The 17,554-nt window shown below is 45.8% G+C and overlaps 1 protein-coding gene across 2 annotated transcripts in view; it reads left to right on the top strand.

Annotated features, from left to right (window-relative positions):
- NAALADL2 (N-acetylated alpha-linked acidic dipeptidase like 2) overlaps positions 1-17,554 on the top strand; it is a 4,115,865-nt gene that overhangs the window by 856,159 nt on the left and 3,242,152 nt on the right. For both annotated transcript variants that reach the window (XM_069618713.1, XM_069618714.1), the window contains one exon: positions 15,313-15,390. The gene's annotated coding sequence lies outside the window, so the exon portion shown is untranslated. The remainder of the gene's footprint in view (positions 1-15,312; positions 15,391-17,554) is intronic.

Below are 17,554 nucleotides of genomic sequence, written 5' to 3'. Positions count from 1 at the left end.
TTTTTAAATGTGGCAGCGTTTCGGAACAGAAAATAAATGCCATTAGTATCCTGGTTTAATGGGCCGGGGTACTAATGGCTATAAGACCCTCGACGGAGGGCCAATACCACCCATGGTAATGCCCGCAGGACCTCGTTAAATCACTTACTATGCTTGGGCCTGTAACTAGGGGCCCCAGGGACATTACCTGGGGCGGTATTGGCCCGCCGCCTCTGGTCTAATTGCCACAGTCACATATATTTTTTCATGAAGTGCCAATGCATGGGATAGATTCACAATGTTACACAAATATGTTCTGCCTGCATTTTCCCGGCACTGAGAGTCAATGCAATATTTTCAGTCTGGATGAGATATGCGCACATTTCTTGATTTCTAAAAAAGGTCTGACCACATCATTATGCAGACATATCACAGGTCTACAAATTATAGTAAAGAACAACCTGGATTGAAAGTTAAGTCATGAGTCTAGTAAAGACATTCACAACTGTGACTTTGTGTGTGATTGATGGCAGATGTATGGGTTTTCTCAGGTAGAACAATACAGTCTTTATTACTGCAGAAACGTGTTGGCGAATTGCTAATTCCTAGTCCAAAATGTTACCAGGATTACTGACTGTAGATGAAAGATGGGGGCATTTGCCCAAAGGTTTCTGGCCAAAGTACAGAATTGCGAGGGCTTGCATTTGAATTGATACTAATGACTTATATTCCCAGGATCAGTTTAAAGGATTTTGTTTTCATACTGCTCTTCATTTCTGACAACCATTCTTGAAGCTCCCTACCACTGGACATTTTTAACCAAATTTGAATATCACCTGCTCATCCACTTTTTTTTTTTAATCAAGTCTGCTAAAGCTCTAATATAAACATGGAATAATAACAGTGACAGAGATGAGCCATTGTGAACCACACATGTTATAAGTCTGAATGTGTTTAAACTAATGGTAACGGCCTGTGTAAACTGAGATAAATAAGAGATTATCCACTCACTAGAGGTCCCCAGCAGCCCCTGGGATCTTTCTCAATTCATCAGAATTTGGAAGTCCACCATATCAAATGCCTCTGACAATTCCAGTTTGAAAGTGTCATAAGACCTCTTCTGTTTAGTTCCTCACCCATTTTATCAAGCACAGTTGGGGATATCAAATAAGTGTTGCTGTCAGTCCTTGAGCCCAGTTGGGTAGAATCTAAGAGTGGATTACCCTCTACAAATGTTCCCAGTTGACTGGTGACAATAGGTTTCAATTGTTTTACCAGGAATGGTAACTGGGAGATGGGGCACATGTTGTTTGCTCCTCTTTCATCCATGAAGGTTTTTTTTTTGTTTCAGCCCAGATAACGTTGAGAAATGGACAACAACTCTAATTCCATCATTCAATAAAGGTTAATAAAGTTGCTGCTCTTGTTGGTAATAATTAAATGGGGATCCTGAACATTCTGAAGAATTGATAACGTTATAAACCTTCTCTGATGTCAGTGATTGGAAATAAATCCAGAATTGGCATAGAACTTTCAATGTCAGTCAGTAATTTGTTTCTGACAATAGCTAAAAAATCAGCTATAGTTTACATGATTTTGTAAAGAAAAAGTGTTTAAACAAGCTGTGACATCAATATCCGTGAGGGTTGAAAAAGAGGCATTAAAGCTTGTTGCCTGTTCATGACTTTTAATGTTGAAAATACTTCCTTAGTGAGATTAGGGGCAACTAGTTTATTAGTAAGATATTCCTTCATAACATTTACTGATGGTATGTTACATAATCAGAGTTGTCTCAAATATGTGATTTTCATGTCAGGATCAAGTAATTGCCTTTACCTTCTTTTGAGATTTCTAGTTGTTCATCTTAGGTTAGTAGTACCCTCAGAGGACAATGTATGCATAATGTACATCCCTTACGCTCACCAAGTTTTAGGAAGCTATATTGTCCACTATTTTTAAGATGATTCTTGAAATAATATACACAATACTTCGCCTAGTATGGTGAGCAGACTGAAATTACCGACATTTGGGGGAATTTAGCTACTTAGAACTGAGCTGGGATTACTGCTATCAGATGTGCCTTCCAGGCGGTGGTTGAGGATGGATCCCACTGTGACAATACTGTCAATAATGAGGTGAGGACTGTATGTAAGCATTTCAAATTCCAGACAGCCTTGGTAAGGATTCCCACAGTACGGGTACTGGAGCAAATACAAAAAAAAAATAACTTTCAGAGGAATACCTTGAATGAACCTTCAGTGTTTGTGACAGAGAAAGAATATTCAATTCCTACTTCATAGAAAGCAAACAAGGGAAGGATTATGTACCTTATGTTCTAGTTCTCAGGCCATGGCATGATCCTCGGCAGACAAGTGAGAGCACAGATTGCTGCAGAGTCACTCAGCATGCTGCAAAGAAAACCAAGAGTGTGCTGCACACTGTGGGTGCCTTTGAAAACACGTGACCCTGTGTTAATGCTGATAGAGACCATCAGGTACTAAAGCGTTATCAATAATCGAATAATGATAGGAATTAAATATTGCAGACGGAATAACCAATCAGTACTGTGAGTTAAACAGTGATGGGGAATTAACTAGGAGGAACAACTTTAAGAACAAAGCAACAGCCTAGTTGCTATAAAAAGGACTGGGAATGGTTAGGAAAGAAAATCCCAGAGTAAGCCGACTTAACAAGTCATGCTCCCTTTATGCAAGTGGAGGAACGAGGAAAGTGTAAATGATGTTTATTTTGAGGAAGGCAGTGATAACCTAACAGAAGATTGTTGAAGCCACAGGAACTTCATACTTGTAGGCCCTTAAGGGAGAAACTGACAAGGATGATTGGAGAAAACCTCTAAACACTTTGTGAAAATTGAATGGTCAAACATACCCATTACTTCTGATGTGAACTGCTGATGTGAACATTGAGATCATAGTTAAGCGACCTACTATATGCATAAGAAGCCCTGGACTGGTTGCGATATGCTGTGAACTCTGAGAAAGCTGAGGCCTAGAACAGGCCTTCCACAAAAACAGAAAAACTAATAACAAAATAGGAATGACAGATATACCAAGTGGTTAAGATGAGCACTGGAAGAAGGAATCATAGAAGCCTAAGGCCTTCAGCGACATCATTAAAAGGAGAAGACCCATGGAGGCCCAGCCTTTCAGTTACTCTGAATGAGACTAGCCCGGAGAGCCTCTTTTCTGTTATGTTATATTAGATAAGGTTGGCACTGTGAATACTATATTATGTGAATTCCAGTTTGACTTGGGACATTTGTGTTACAGGTTTGGGTAGCCCAGAGTGTAAGCACTTACTAAAACTAGGATTTGGGACTTTTCATTGGTCACTTCTTTTGGAATATTTCTTTGTAAATTATGGTGCCACAAGGAGAAACCAAGGCTTGGAAGAATTGGTTGGGAACTTTATATTTTGAACAACAACTTGCAAACATTGTTGACATCTTGAGTAAAAACCCATTTTGTGTTGACCCCTCTTTTGCACTTCTTGTTTTAGACCAACACGTGGTTTCTAAGAACAGGATCAGGATTCGAACCTGTTTTACACTGCGTTGTCTTTTATTCCAAGACAAACGATTTGCCTGTGAGCTATGCTTCCTCCCTTATAAGAACCACCCTAGTGCATATACCCATTTTGCCTAACTCCTTCGCTGGTAAAATCCACAAAAAAGGTACTTTGTTGACCCACACTAAGGGGGTAATTCATGCAATTCAGCGCACAAGCGGCGCACGCGGCTGGTGAACAGTGTGCATGTGTGGTAGTCTGTGCCAGCCGCGTGCGCCAAAACCCATTTCGGCACACAGCGTATTCATGGATTTTAACATCCCTAAGCAGCCGTGGCGCAGAGTGGCGCAGTGACCCTGCAGCAGCGCCAGTTACGCCCCCAAACCCGCCCTGTGCGCCATGAACAGCACACAAATCCAGTACATGGTGCACAGGCCAGTGGACCAGCATACAGCCCCCCAACCACGAAAAACGCATGTAAAACTCCCTGCGCACCCCTCAGAATGCACGTACCCTGCTCGCGCTAGGCCAATCACGTGTACAACTCCCCACGCACCCCTCGGAATACACGTACCCCGCTCATTCGTGGGAAGTTTAACACGCGATATGCCTTGGGCGAGAGGGGCACATGTATTTCTGGGGTTCGTGGGGAGTTTCACACGCGGTAGGCCCTGTGCGAGCGGGGTACGTGTATTACTGGGTTCGCGAGAAGTTACACATGCAATAGGTCTTGGGCAAGCGGGGCACCTGTATTACTGGGGTTCGCAGGCAGTTTCACACGCGGTAGGCCCTGTGAGAGCGGGGTATGTGTATTCCTGGGGTTCGCGGGAAGTTTCACATGCGATAGGCCTTTGGCAAGCGGGTCACGTGTATTACTGGGGTTTGCGGGGAGTTTCACACGTGGTAGGCCCTGTGGGAGCGGGGTACGTGTATTACTGGGGTTCACGGGAAGTTTCACATGCGATAGGCCTTGGGCGAGTGGGGCATGTGTATTACTGGGGTTCGCGGGGAGTTTCACACGTGGTAGGCCTTGGGTGAGCGGGGCACGTGTATTTCTGGGGTGCCCAAAGGAATTGCCAGTGTCTGTCCTCCCAGGTGTGCCCTCACACCCCTCCCCAGGGCCTGCAGGCAGACCACAACACAGGGGAACACACTACACCCCTGTCCAATCCCCCTCAGCAGCCCATCCACCCTGGCGAAGCTCCCCAGCTAGCCCACATGACACCACGCACAAGTGAGCACTGACTCATGACCCCCCACTCACTCACCCACCCAGCAGTGAAGGGCATCTGCCTGCAGACCCCCACTCATACCCCCCACCCACCCACCGAGCAGTGAAGGGCACCTGCCAGCAGGCCCCCACTCATGTCCACCCACCCAGCAGTGAAGGGCACCTGCCAGCAGGCCCACACTCATGTCCCCCCACCCAACCACCCACCCACCCAGCAGTGAATGGATGTTGCTGCACAGGGTCCATTAGAGGGCACCCAGCTGCCACTGACACAAGTCAGGCCTTTGGTCGTCCCTCCACCTGCCACTCCCTTGGCTCAATCCACCGGACCCACTGGCCATACTGATCAGGGTGGCATTAGCCAGCCAGGGTCTGCGGCACAATCCAAGAGGAGGAAGGTTGCACCTGCAGCACAGGCTGTGACCCCAAACACCGCCACGACCTCCTGCACGTCGAGGAAGAAGCCTTTCTGCAACCAGGAACTGGACTTCCTCGTGGACTACGTGCGGGACCACAGACGTGACATGGTAGTGGGTGCTAATTGTCAGACTGCGGCTGCCCACCGTGATACCCACTGGAAGCAAGTTGCGGAACATGTGAGTGCATTCGGCCATGAGGTGCGCACGGCGCAAGAGTGCAAAAAGCGTTGGAATAACCTCAAACGCAGTGCTAAGGCTAAGCATGCCTCAAATTACAACTTGACTCTGGTGACTGGCAGTGGGCCTGCACCAGAGGAGGAAGACCTCACTCTGCATGAGTCACTCGTTGCGGAGTTCATACCATCTGAATCGGTCGAAGGAGTGGGAGAGATGCCAGATTTTGATGCCCAGTCCAGTGAGTGTTGATGCGTGTTTGTTGAGGATGTGTGTGTTTTACTTGTGTGATGTGGTGTGCATGACTTCCACTACATGTCACGTGTTCATGGTTCTGATGTGCAAGTAATGCAATGATTCCCTGATGCATGTCTGCTCTGCTGGATGGTGGACATGTGGATCAGACGGGGACTGTCCGCATCACCCCTATTGCAGCCTACTCACATGCTGGTTACCAGTATGCCCCTCCGGTCCATGTTCCAGCTCACTGGCCCTTCTGCATGTAGCGTGGGGTGACCTTCCTCTCAGCCCAGGGACAATGTCATAGCATGACTGACGTGCATGTGTCCTCTGCATGCATGCAGGTACTCCATGTAGGCATGCTCCCTTGCCCCTCCACCTCCCGCTCTGCACCCCAATTCCACCTTTGCACTGGTCTGTTTCAATATTGCTGTTGGTTACGTCCCTGTTCATGCGTCCTGTGTACATGCTAACTTCCAGCGGCCAATCTGCCAGACATGTGCTGTGTGGTACATCCTTAGTACTTGATGCAGGGTATCTCACTTGGACTGTGCAGAGGTCAGATGCCCCGCAGGGACATGAGTGCCCATTCATGCTCCATGTGCATTCCACGCATGCCCCTATGTGTCCTTGACTGGATGATCACGGTAATGCAAGTCCTGGGTGACATACATTGCATGGCATTTCATCAGCCTTCCCATGTCCACTGTGGCTCAGTACTGCGTTGCACACATGTTTAGGGCCTGATAGTCTGTGTGGGTCACATGCCTCAGCCTGTTTAATGGCCAATGACTCTTTCCAACTAGTGTAGTGTCTTCTTCACACGTGGGTGTACTCCAGAGGTTTCATCATGTGTCCTGCTTACTGTCCCATCATCATTTGCTGTGTTGTCACTTGACTCACATGATACTGTTGATGCTAGTCAACACTGTCTGTCAATACACAGGTCTATGTTCAGCCTTTTGATACCATGCTAGTCATCCTTGCATTTGCACTTGGGGGGAGGGGTGGTTTGCTTGTAGACATGCTTCCCATTGAATGCACATTGCACGTGATGCCTGAAGTTGACCTTGCACTGCCTTCACATTTTCTGACACACATCATGAAGTCCTTGTACATGTAGATAGTGCGTAACATACTCAACGTACATATTTGCTGCACTGTATTGACCCACTTCAGTGCAAACTGACACCTTTCGACATGCCTAATCACAGAAGCAATTTCAAGTTGACCCAGAATGCATGCAGGTTCTATTTTGTGTGTGACATGTCTGATTCATGTGTTTGGTGTCTGTGTGTGTGTGTGTTGTATGCTTCTAACATGTGTAGTGACCTTTCTTCTCTCTACTTTCAGATGATGACGCAATGGAGCCAGAGGATGGTGTTGTCATGCCAGGCACATGGTTGTTATCACTACAGCAACCCAGCACGAGTAGGGGTCGTGGGGTGGTAGGCCACGAAAACCCACATGTGCTACAGTCCATCTTGTCTGTGGCTGGCAATGAGTCCAGCCCTGATGACCACTCTGACGTCCATGTCGAGTTGGATGAGCATCAGGTCCATATGTCAGGGGTGAGTGATTCTGATGTGGGCATTCCTCTATCTGTGACACGTGCACTGAGGGGTCATACAGTCTTGGAACCTCTGCCTGAGGTGGATCGGGATGCAGGGTCACCCTCCACACCAGTCACTGATGTGCCTGGGCCATCACATCGACGGGGGCATGTAGTTGTGCAGCCGCGGGTGGTGCCAACACAACGAGGACACCCAGTCCTTGGTCCCGCAGGGTTCAAGCCCAGCAACGCGGTCGCCGCGCGCAACTGCAGTATACTGAGTGGGAGCAAGACATGACTGCCAATTCTGAATGGCAGGGGGCAACAATGGAGAACATCGCTGAGAGCATGGAGCGTGTGGCCCAATCCATGCTCCTCCTGCTAGGCAGGTGCTTCTCCAGCAGCAGGCGGTACGCTCCACGGCCCGCTCACTCAGGCAGGGCATGGTGGCCTCAGACAGTGCACGCCAGGCTGAAATGTTATCTCTGCGTAAAGCAATTGCTGCTCACGAAAGGCACACATGGAGGCCCTGAGGCAAGACTATGCTTCCCTCAGATCCACTCTGGGTGTACTTCTGATGTCCCAGAGGGAGCGGGCAGAGGAGAGGTTTGCGCAGCTTGAGGGTACCATCTCGGCTGAGCTACATGCTTGCTGGGAGGTGCAGCAGTTGTCCAGCCAGGCCTTGAAGGAGGAACTCCGTGTTACATGTGCTACCTTGGAAGAGGAAGTATCACGGGAGGTTCTGCATGCAGACCTACGTGTGATCGCCGCACAGAACCAGGCTCACCCGTCCGGCAGACTTGCTGCCGTCGAGGGGCAAACTGCGGATAGGCATGGTCAGGCTCCTGTGCCACGTCCTCCTTTCCAGGAAGAGCCAGACTCGGGCGACGATCTATCTCCTACATAGGTCGGGCTGTGCAGGCGTTGAGCCCATGGAGGTTTTTTTTTTCCTCAACATCATCGCATGTGGGTGTTGAGCAGCACCCTGTACCTCCCCTCTCCTGGGTGCTTCCCCCCGGGTCATATGTGGCCATTTTTGATTTTTCTTTTAGTTTAGTTAGTTTAGTGTCAATTTGATAGTTAGTTTAAATAGGTAATGTAGGTTTTTCATAGTTAGTGTAATTAGTTAATATAGTTTAAAATTGTTTGTCTATTGTGTTTTCATGTGACGGTGTGGTGCTTTGTGGCTTTTGAGAGCATCCACTGTCTGTTCCAGCTGGGCCCTTGAAGCTTGTCTTGTGTATGTGTTTGCAGCTTGGGGTCCTTGACTCACATATGCCACTCCTGCTTCCCTTATCCATGGGCTCGCAAGGATGGTTCGGTGTAACAGCCTATTACACAAGGGCTCTGGACTGTCATATCTGTGGCATGTCTGCTGCTGTGAAACTTGTGTTAACACCCCTAGTGGGGATGATGGTGTGTTATTGACCACTGTTCTTCATTCGCTAGATGGGGGGTTTCATGATTGATGTGTACATTCATTGCTATGAGAGTACAGGGAACTTTTTGGTAAAATCACTCTTTTACCTCTGCGACTTGAAATCCATAAGCCAATCTTGGTAGTGTTGCAATGGTGCGTGCAGGAAAATGGAGACAATGAGTTCCCCTACTCCGTTAGTAAAAAGTGAAAAAGGAAACTGCACACATCTATATTACTGCGCCATCTTTGCTAACCCGACGCGTGAGGCACGAATTTTGAAACTTTCAGAAGAGTATGATGGGACTCAATCTTCAACCACGTTAATGTGTAGCTGAAAAGTCAGCTGATGGATAAAGAGACATTGCCCTGATCTGAGGAAGGCACATGGATTGTGCCGAAACATGTGTTATCGCAAAAGGCTACCAATAAATTGATTTTCAATATATGAACAAGCTCTAGTCATTGCAATCAAACTGTGGTGCAGTAATATAGATGTGTGCAGTTTCCTTTTTTACATTCATTGCTATTCATTGTGTAGTATGTTTATTATCTATACTGTACATGTGCTTGTTGCAATTCATGTCGTAGATGGTGTGTTCAACAGTTTGCCTGTGAAAGACGGACTGATGGTATGATTTGTGTTGTACATCTCTGACATGGTCCAGTCATGTAATGCCTGAAGAGACACACACAGATGATTTTAAAGCATTAATCTTGTGTTTCATGCCCTTTCTGCAGGGAGGGGGATGAGCCTCCAGACCACCTTTGCCAGCAGAGATGGGCCATTGGACGTCTGGAAGCTCGACACGTTTGGTGGTGCCGACATGCACATGTGTGTGCAAGCAGAGGCACAGGGATTGCGCTCATACATCTGAAAACAGCTGACATGTTTCATGGGACTCCAGGCAAGGTGAGCAGCACAGGGGGGCCACAACGCAGCAGACCTTCCACCAGGCCAGTTGCACATGCATGCTTAGTGGCAGCACTGACCGTGAGCTTGGACAAATATTGGTGTTGAAGCGCACATTACAGCTGAGATGTGTTGGTGGACTAATGGCTAGTTGATGGGAAAGTTGTCTGCGGAACCTGCAGGACCAGTGGCACATTCCCTCCGGTCCACCATGGTCCATTGAGGCACTTGTATTAGCCATGTAGCATTCCAAGACATGCTAAGAAGCAGCTCACAGGGACAGACAGCAAGGGACAGACTCATGTGCAGTGCATTTCATTACCATGTAGAATTTGACACATGCACTACCTACTTTATTTGGCTCATGGTGGAACACGACTTGTTCTGTAGTCATACCTTGCTATATGCGTCTTGCTGCTTGACCAGGGAACATTGCATGTTGTGTGATTCGTGACACATTGCAACGCACCCAGCGGCGCATGACTTCCTGCATTGACTGTGTATGAACCATCACAGGGGTATTGTTAAGTATGGGTATGAAGCATCCACACCAGATTGTTTGTTTGTAGAGTATTTTGTTACTGTGGGGCATATATGGTGGTGTGTTTGTGTGTTATGGGCATGCACATATTAGTAACTGTGGCTCTCTTTGCAGCAAGAAACTGCTCCTGTTACCAGACCTGAGAGTGCACAGGCAGGAGGCTAGCACTCACCCCAGAGATAAGTTTCTCTTTGTCTTCCATTTGAGTAATGTGTTACTATGTGCATGATGATCATGTTTGGTGTACTTGTGTATGTGTTAATGTGAGTAGAACAGTTTTGTGCATTTCCTACTTTCCTGGGTGAATCCTACTCCCCTCTCCTGCCCCTCATTCCAGTTATCCAATATAGCAATGCCTGTCCCGACTGCATATCCCTGACCCTCCTTCCCCACCAAGGCCTCAGAGGCCTGTGTGAGTTTGACCTTGCAGGCACCCAGACCACGGTGGGTGTGGTTGGTTTGTGCCACTCCTGCACCTGTAGACGGGAGCTGTGACAGTACACATCCGTTTGTGGTGCATTATTCTGTGTTATGTAACACACATGGTACACATCCTGTTGTGACATTGTTTTACTGTGATACCTTGGTTGTTACGTCATTGTGGTAGTACTTGGGCTTTGTGACGTACTGCTGCTTCAAGTCATCTACTGGAGGCTCTTCTGGTTTGTTTTGCTGCCTGCAGGCTTTTTGCTTGGCTTCTGTGTTAGCCTGCTTTCAGTTCTCTTTGATTTGGTGTTTTTGCAAGTCAAGGTGGCCTCTGAGGGTGCTGGACACTTTTTGCACACAAGGTGGGAGATGGTGAAAAAGGGGAAGGGTGATCCTGTGGCCAGGTGAACTTCAAGGATGAAAGCTGCATAACCCAGGTGCAGTTGTTCAGTGGGTCATGGTGATTTGTGAGGGAGGGAGGGAGGGTGTTTTGTTGTTGACAGTTGCCTTGCCCTACAGTGTTATGCGCACCCTGACATTGTAATTGCGGCATCCTATGTACATGATGTATTCTGCTGATCAATGCCTGTTCATGTGTTGTGTTTATATTTCAGGTGTGAGGGAATAGTTGTGGCTTGACATGCTGGGAAACTGATGGTCACGTGATTGCACATGCATATATTGAGTGCATGTCCCTACTGACCCACACACTCACACTATGATCCACTGCATGTACAACCACCCTTCCATGTCCACATGTACACTCTGTTTGCCTTCTGGTGCCCACTGTGTCCCTGCAGCTCATGATCTATGACCAATTGTGGATCCTGTACATGCATATTTTGCTTTTTGCTGTAGTTTGTTGCTTAGATGTGATGCTTGGGGTGTGCGTCACACACAATGGCTGTTCACTATGCTGTGCGCTGAGCAGTGTGTTGCATGAGGTGGACACTGCACACAGACGGTGCAGTGTTGATTTTGATACGAACAATGTGCATGTAGGCAGGCATTCATTGTTATGTTACAACTACAACTGTTGGAATGCATTTGGGTATGACTTCTTTTGGGTGGGAGGTTGTTGGTCCGTCATTTCATCTGATTCCTTGTCAGGCATCATTGTCTGATGCCACTTTACATTTTTCACATGTCAATGTGTACCTTATTGGTACTGTGTTGGTGTATAGCCATTGCTTGCCATGTCCTGTTGTGTTGTGGTTTGGGATGGTTTGGGTGACATAACAGTGATAGTCATGGCCTGATTTGCAGGTCTGTGTGATTCACACCTTGCATGTGTGCCTTCTGGTCACACAGGATTGCTTATGTTTAAGTAGCTAGGGGTGCACACAATGTGGCACTTCCATGGCAACATTCTCAGGATGGTAAGGTTGTGACAGTTGACTGTCTCTTTGGCATCATCGATTGTCACCTGGTATGTGCCAGGCCTGTGTGCACTCCGCAGGGGTGGGAGTTTAGGTGAAAAATGTGGCCACAAGCAGTGTCCGGGCTTCCTCGCCACATGCCCTATCCCCTTCCATGGGCACCACCATGTCCACCGGTACGCCCTGCCGTGTTGCAACATTTTGCAGGATGCATGTTGCCACAATGATCCTGCACACTACTAGGGGTGCATAGAGTAGCTGCCCGCCAGAGTGGTTAAGGGAGCGGAAGCGTGACTTGAGCACTCCGAATGTGCGCTCCACTATGGCCCTGGTTGCAATATGGGCCGCGTTGTATCTTACCTGGGGTGGTGTGGTGGGGTTCCAGATTGGCGTCATCATGTGCTTGTTCAGAGGGTAGGCACTGTCCCCTGGAGAGGCGATGATGGTTGTGATTATTGGGGTTTGTGTGTTTGTGTGTGTGTGACATGCATGCATGTGCACGGGCATTTGAACTCACCTAGGAGCCATGTGTCGCCATGCTGCCCAGCTTCCAGGGCCCGGCTCAGGGCGGACATTCTGTATTTGAAACTGTCATGGGTGGAGCCAGGGTAGTTTGCAAAGACCGAGGTGATGATTCCCTTTGCATCGCATACCACCTGCACGTTGATGGAATGCCAGTGCTTGCGGTTTCGGTAGATGTGCTCAGTGGCCCGAGGTGGACGTAGGGCTCCATGGGTGCAATTTATAGCACCGAGCACTTTAGGGAAGTGTGCCACCATGTAAAAGTCCTGGACAACGGCCTGCCTTTCTGCGGGTGTTCTGCCTGCGGACTGAGGGGAGTGCAGTGATGATTGCCAACACCTGGTGTAGGCAGTGTGACTGCGTGGCCGGTGAGACCCCCCTCCCACTATGGCAGTAGTCCGCTGAAATGACCCAGTGGCCAAAAAATGCAGGACATTGAGCCCCTTCTCCAAGGGGCTCAATGCTTGGGAGCAGAGGGTGGGGGATGTAAGGTCATCTTCCCACTCCCTGACCAGGTCTAGGATGATTTGAGGTGGAAACCTATACCTGCTGTAGACCTGGTCGTCAGGCATCCCAAAAAGGCTTGTCTGGGGTGAATAAATGTGGACCCTGGCTATTCTCCTCCTCCTGCAGTGTCCCACGATCAGTGCTGCGACAAATGGGGCATTCATCGTAGCTGTATATACGTGTTTGTTGTTTGCGTGCACTTTTATACTGTGCACGGGATGCTTCCGTCTGCCTTCATGTGCCGGACGCGCTGATGCCTGTGCATGTCTTTTGCCGTGCGCGGGTTTCCCGTATTCAAATCCATGAATACGGGTTGTTCGCGTGCGTGTGGGTGTTCCGTGTAGTTCCCTGCAGTACTTCCCCAGTTACGCCTTCTTTTTCAAGCTTTATTCCCCATTCCGCGTGTTACGCCCACTGTTCCGCCCACTTTTGTTGTGTGCGCCGCGCTATGTGCGCTTTCCCTGTGCGCGTAGCGCATGCCTTTTGATGACGTGTGCGCCCGTGTGCGCCATGCACGGATTTGGCGCACAACCAGTGGAAAACACGCGCAGCGCCTTCCTTGAATCGCACGCATGCGCTTGCTTTCTCACGCTTGCACCAGCTTGCAATGGGATTTTCGGCACACGTTTGTTCCATGAATCGGCCCCTAAATCAGCATCATGAATGTCACTGCCTAGCCATACCACACTGCAGAATCATTTATATTTAAATCCAACGAAATTACACATAGATTAAACGGTTTTCTTTAGTAATTAATTTCAATGCTCATGTTTATGTGGGTTGAAGGATTACCACATCCTGTTGTTGTACATTAAGTGCAGCTATTAAAAGGGGGATTCCAAAGAGATCTGTCCAGATCACAGGGCAGGGCTCTCCTGATGCTACAGCAAAATAGAATGCGAATATTTGATCTAGGGTACATTCTGCTTAAAGAACAGTTCTATCAGAGCGAAGTAATTTAATGAAGTCATTCAATTAGGTATTGTTGGATCAACTGAGACCTCACATCAAAAATGTAGATCTCGTAAAACCATAGTTTTGTGCTTGATAATATGGTTTCTGGTGGTGCGTCTCCTAACTGAGCAATGGAAACGTTCTTAACGTTTGGAGGTTGATGAATCAGCAGTAAGTTAAAATGCATATTTTATTTTCTCAGGGGTATATAGTAACCATGACAGTTTCCAAATCTAAAGAATGGCTGAACTTAGTGCAGCAATTTGATAGTCCTGTGTGTGTATGATACGCCAGCACCTCACCTATCTGACTGTGGACGGGTTAGAATGGTTCAGTTATGTGCTCAAATGTTGGTAACTTATTGATGTGTTAGTGTCTGTCCACCATGTGTCAATGATGCATAATGCATTGAAATGATTTTGTAAAATAAGATTATCAATACAATAGTGTGTTTACTGCTGGCATTTAGTAGCATGACCTCAAACACGTCTCTGGTGCATTAGGTATATTTACCTTTAATTGTTTAATATTCTCTGATGATAATGTTTCAAGTCATTAAACTCTCAATAGTGGAGTAAGATGTCCACGATTGTTATATTACAATCTCTTCTTGATTTCAATAGAAAGATTATAATCTAAAGTAAAAACATAATGTATTCCCTAGATTGTTGCATTCTTCCACTGTTAGTAAATACACAGGTTTTCTGGCTCTTGTCCCGGACCGGGTGTGAGGCCTGGCCGTGCTTTGTGATGCTGCAGAGAACATTTTCGATTGTTCTTCAGCAGGGAATAAACAGATAAAACACACTTACAATCACGCACAAACTCCGGGGCAATGCAACCATAAAAACCTGTAATACTTGTTGGGTTATAAAAGTAACCACACACCATTTCATTATGCACAAAATGCAACTTTACAGCATGGTTGGAACTTGCCATAATTTGTTCCAAAGAAAAATGAACACATCCAAACCTGTTATTGCATTCTCTATGAGGACTCTGGCAGCGAAGTGGCATTTCCTCTCATACAATAGAAATAAACAACAGCCTGGCCCCATTCCATAGGTTTCCACAGCAACCGTTCAAGTGTAGATCCAAAGGGTTCATCCGCAAAAACACAGTGACCCTCACGCACAAATTCTTGAGCACACTAACCCTAAATAATGTTATAAAGTGCCAGACTGTACAATCATTTATTCAGAAAGAAAAACAACATATTTTGATTTTGATATATATATATATCTGAATTCCGTCCACCGCTGCCTCATGCCACTGCTTTGCCAATAAAACACCAGGCCAGGAAGACGTATACTCAATCCTTCAGTGCATTACACTTTCGCCTGTGCCTGATTCAGAAAAGATCCGCAGGAAATCCACAGATATATTGCCATGGTGCTCTATTCATAAGTGGAATGTCTTTTTCCCCAGTTTGGTTAATTAAACACTATCGTTTCATACTTGAGATGTATACCAACTATGTCAAAACATGCTAAGAACTAACCACGAACCATCTGCTCCATCTTTTTTCAGAATGACTCCATGGTAGAGATCCCTGCCAGGACATCCCTCTATCATCTGTATTTTTACACTGTTTGTGTCATCACCAAGGTATGTCATTTCAAAGTGTTTTGCTTGTTTGTGCAACAGTTACATTTAGTTTGAACATTGCCAGTTACTCTCTTGATTGTCTGGCATATATTTATTGGGATAACAGTATTCTGAAATTCAGCAGTCCAAGCACAATTTCGAATCCATATGGAAAGAAATTTCCTCTGGGCAGGATGGTTTTCGAATTATAAATAGATGCAGAATTAGCACTAAATGCATGCATTTGCAATCTTAGGTGCTAAAAATTCTCTTGGAAATTGCTGCAGAACTGTTTTATTTTGAGGCTATTTGGAGTCACATCACCACTTGGTGGACGTTGTTTGTATGCAAATCACCTTGCATCAACCATGCTATTATTTCAAACGAAGATGATACAAGGATGTGCTGGCCCAAACAAAGTAGCATTTGGGCAACAACCCTCTTTTGTAATGGGACAACATGTTATGCTTTTAGTGCACAATTGGTGGTCCTTTAATGGTAGTGCATTTGACTTTCAACTTGACTTTCCTTATTACAGCACCGGTTCTGGTTTCCCTTTGTTGCTGTACTTAAGATGTGCATGTTCCTTCTTGAGACTCCCCTTGCGTTTAAAAGCAGACAAATACTACTTTACATTCACAGATTAAATGCTTTAAATTAATTCTAGTTTTTCCAATGTATATGTTTCCTGTACAGTTCTGTACGGCTTATGTTATTCTATTGAATATGATTGATTTGTTATGACTGCACATGGGCGGTCACCAATTAATTCACAGCGTTATTTCATTTGAAGAACACATATTTACGTTTACGCTTTGTTACATTTGCATTAATATTCTTTACAGACCCGTATGACATTTGTCAATAACACATACTATTAATTGTGTCATGATTCTTATGAAGAAACACATCATTTTTCATTTGCATTCCTGTCTATCATCTATAAAGTTATGAATATTTTTTTGACATTACATGTATGTTCTGATAGAATGGCAGTCTAATGTTCACCAAAGGTATGGGCAAATGTGTATTGAGTTCAAGCGAATTGTGGACGTTTCAGCCATATGTTTATTGAATTGTCTGTCAAAAATAACTGGCTAAAGCATATATCGATTCCTTACAAACCATATTGCAATCACTCTAAAATGCAATGTGTTACAGAGTCAAATCTATTTGTCAAACAAGAGCATTTTTTGTTTCAAAGTAATGTTGATTAGTATAAAAACGTTTAAAATGAATATTACAATCATTAGTATAAAATAATTAGTATAAAACGTGATGTTTACCTAAATTGAGGTTGCAACAACAAATACTTCCCAATTATACATGTGATGAAACGGTAGAAATTCGGGAAATCAAGCGCAATTATAAATCATATACCAATCAAACAAAAGAAAAATCGTGTTCAGCTCTTGTCATCATGCTGGGCTGGCACTGTGTACTTTGCTACTGTATTTGCATCTTGCATTATGGCAAATTGAAGAGCATTACAATACCTGTCCCTTTGATATCGCTGATATACAGGCTTTTTGAAAGTAAATGAGATGTCCTTTTTCAGTTCCGTTGCCCGATTGCTCAAATAAGCGAGTATTTCTGGTCATTTCAAGGTGCATCCCGAATTGACAAAAAGGAATGCCCTTTGGAATGCACGTAAACTAGTTGCATTCCCCCGGGCCTATTTGGAATCACAGCAAGGGGACGCAAAATGCATGACAAGGTCTTTGCCCATCCTGTCATGCATGTAAACGGCTCACCCCCCTCAAATGCATAGGTCACCTTTCTGAGTAAGGTGATCTGCACAATCCTAAAATGTATTTGGATGAAAACGGGGTTCCTTTGTATTCATTGTAATGTTCGTGTTGTAGCATTTCCTTAGCAAACAATACGTTTGATTTGTAGGATGCTGGTCAGGTATGCCAGAAGTAAGTATTATGAAAGAGCTGTGTTTTTGCCCACTCAAATCTTCAAATGCTCATATCTACATGAGTGGCTCGAATTTCAGTTCAAACGTTTCAAACCAGTTCAAGCCAGTTCACCCATCCCTAATTTTCCTTGATTGATGGATCCAGGTAGTTCTGAGAGTAAAACCAATTACCATGACAATGTAATTCACTCCTCTGTCTGGTATCACATTTGATTGCTATCTGATGATAAGAGCTCCGTGGAAAGCCACTGGCTTGCATGT

The sequence above is a fragment of the Ambystoma mexicanum genome, chromosome 10, assembly GCF_040938575.1.
Source record: "Ambystoma mexicanum isolate Mex_15411 chromosome 10, UKY_AmexF1_1, whole genome shotgun sequence".
In the NCBI taxonomy this organism is placed as follows: Eukaryota; Metazoa; Chordata; class Amphibia; order Caudata; family Ambystomatidae; genus Ambystoma; species Ambystoma mexicanum.
The sequence above is the reverse complement of the archived record's forward strand: the minus strand, read 5'-3'. Positions and strand labels throughout refer to the sequence as shown.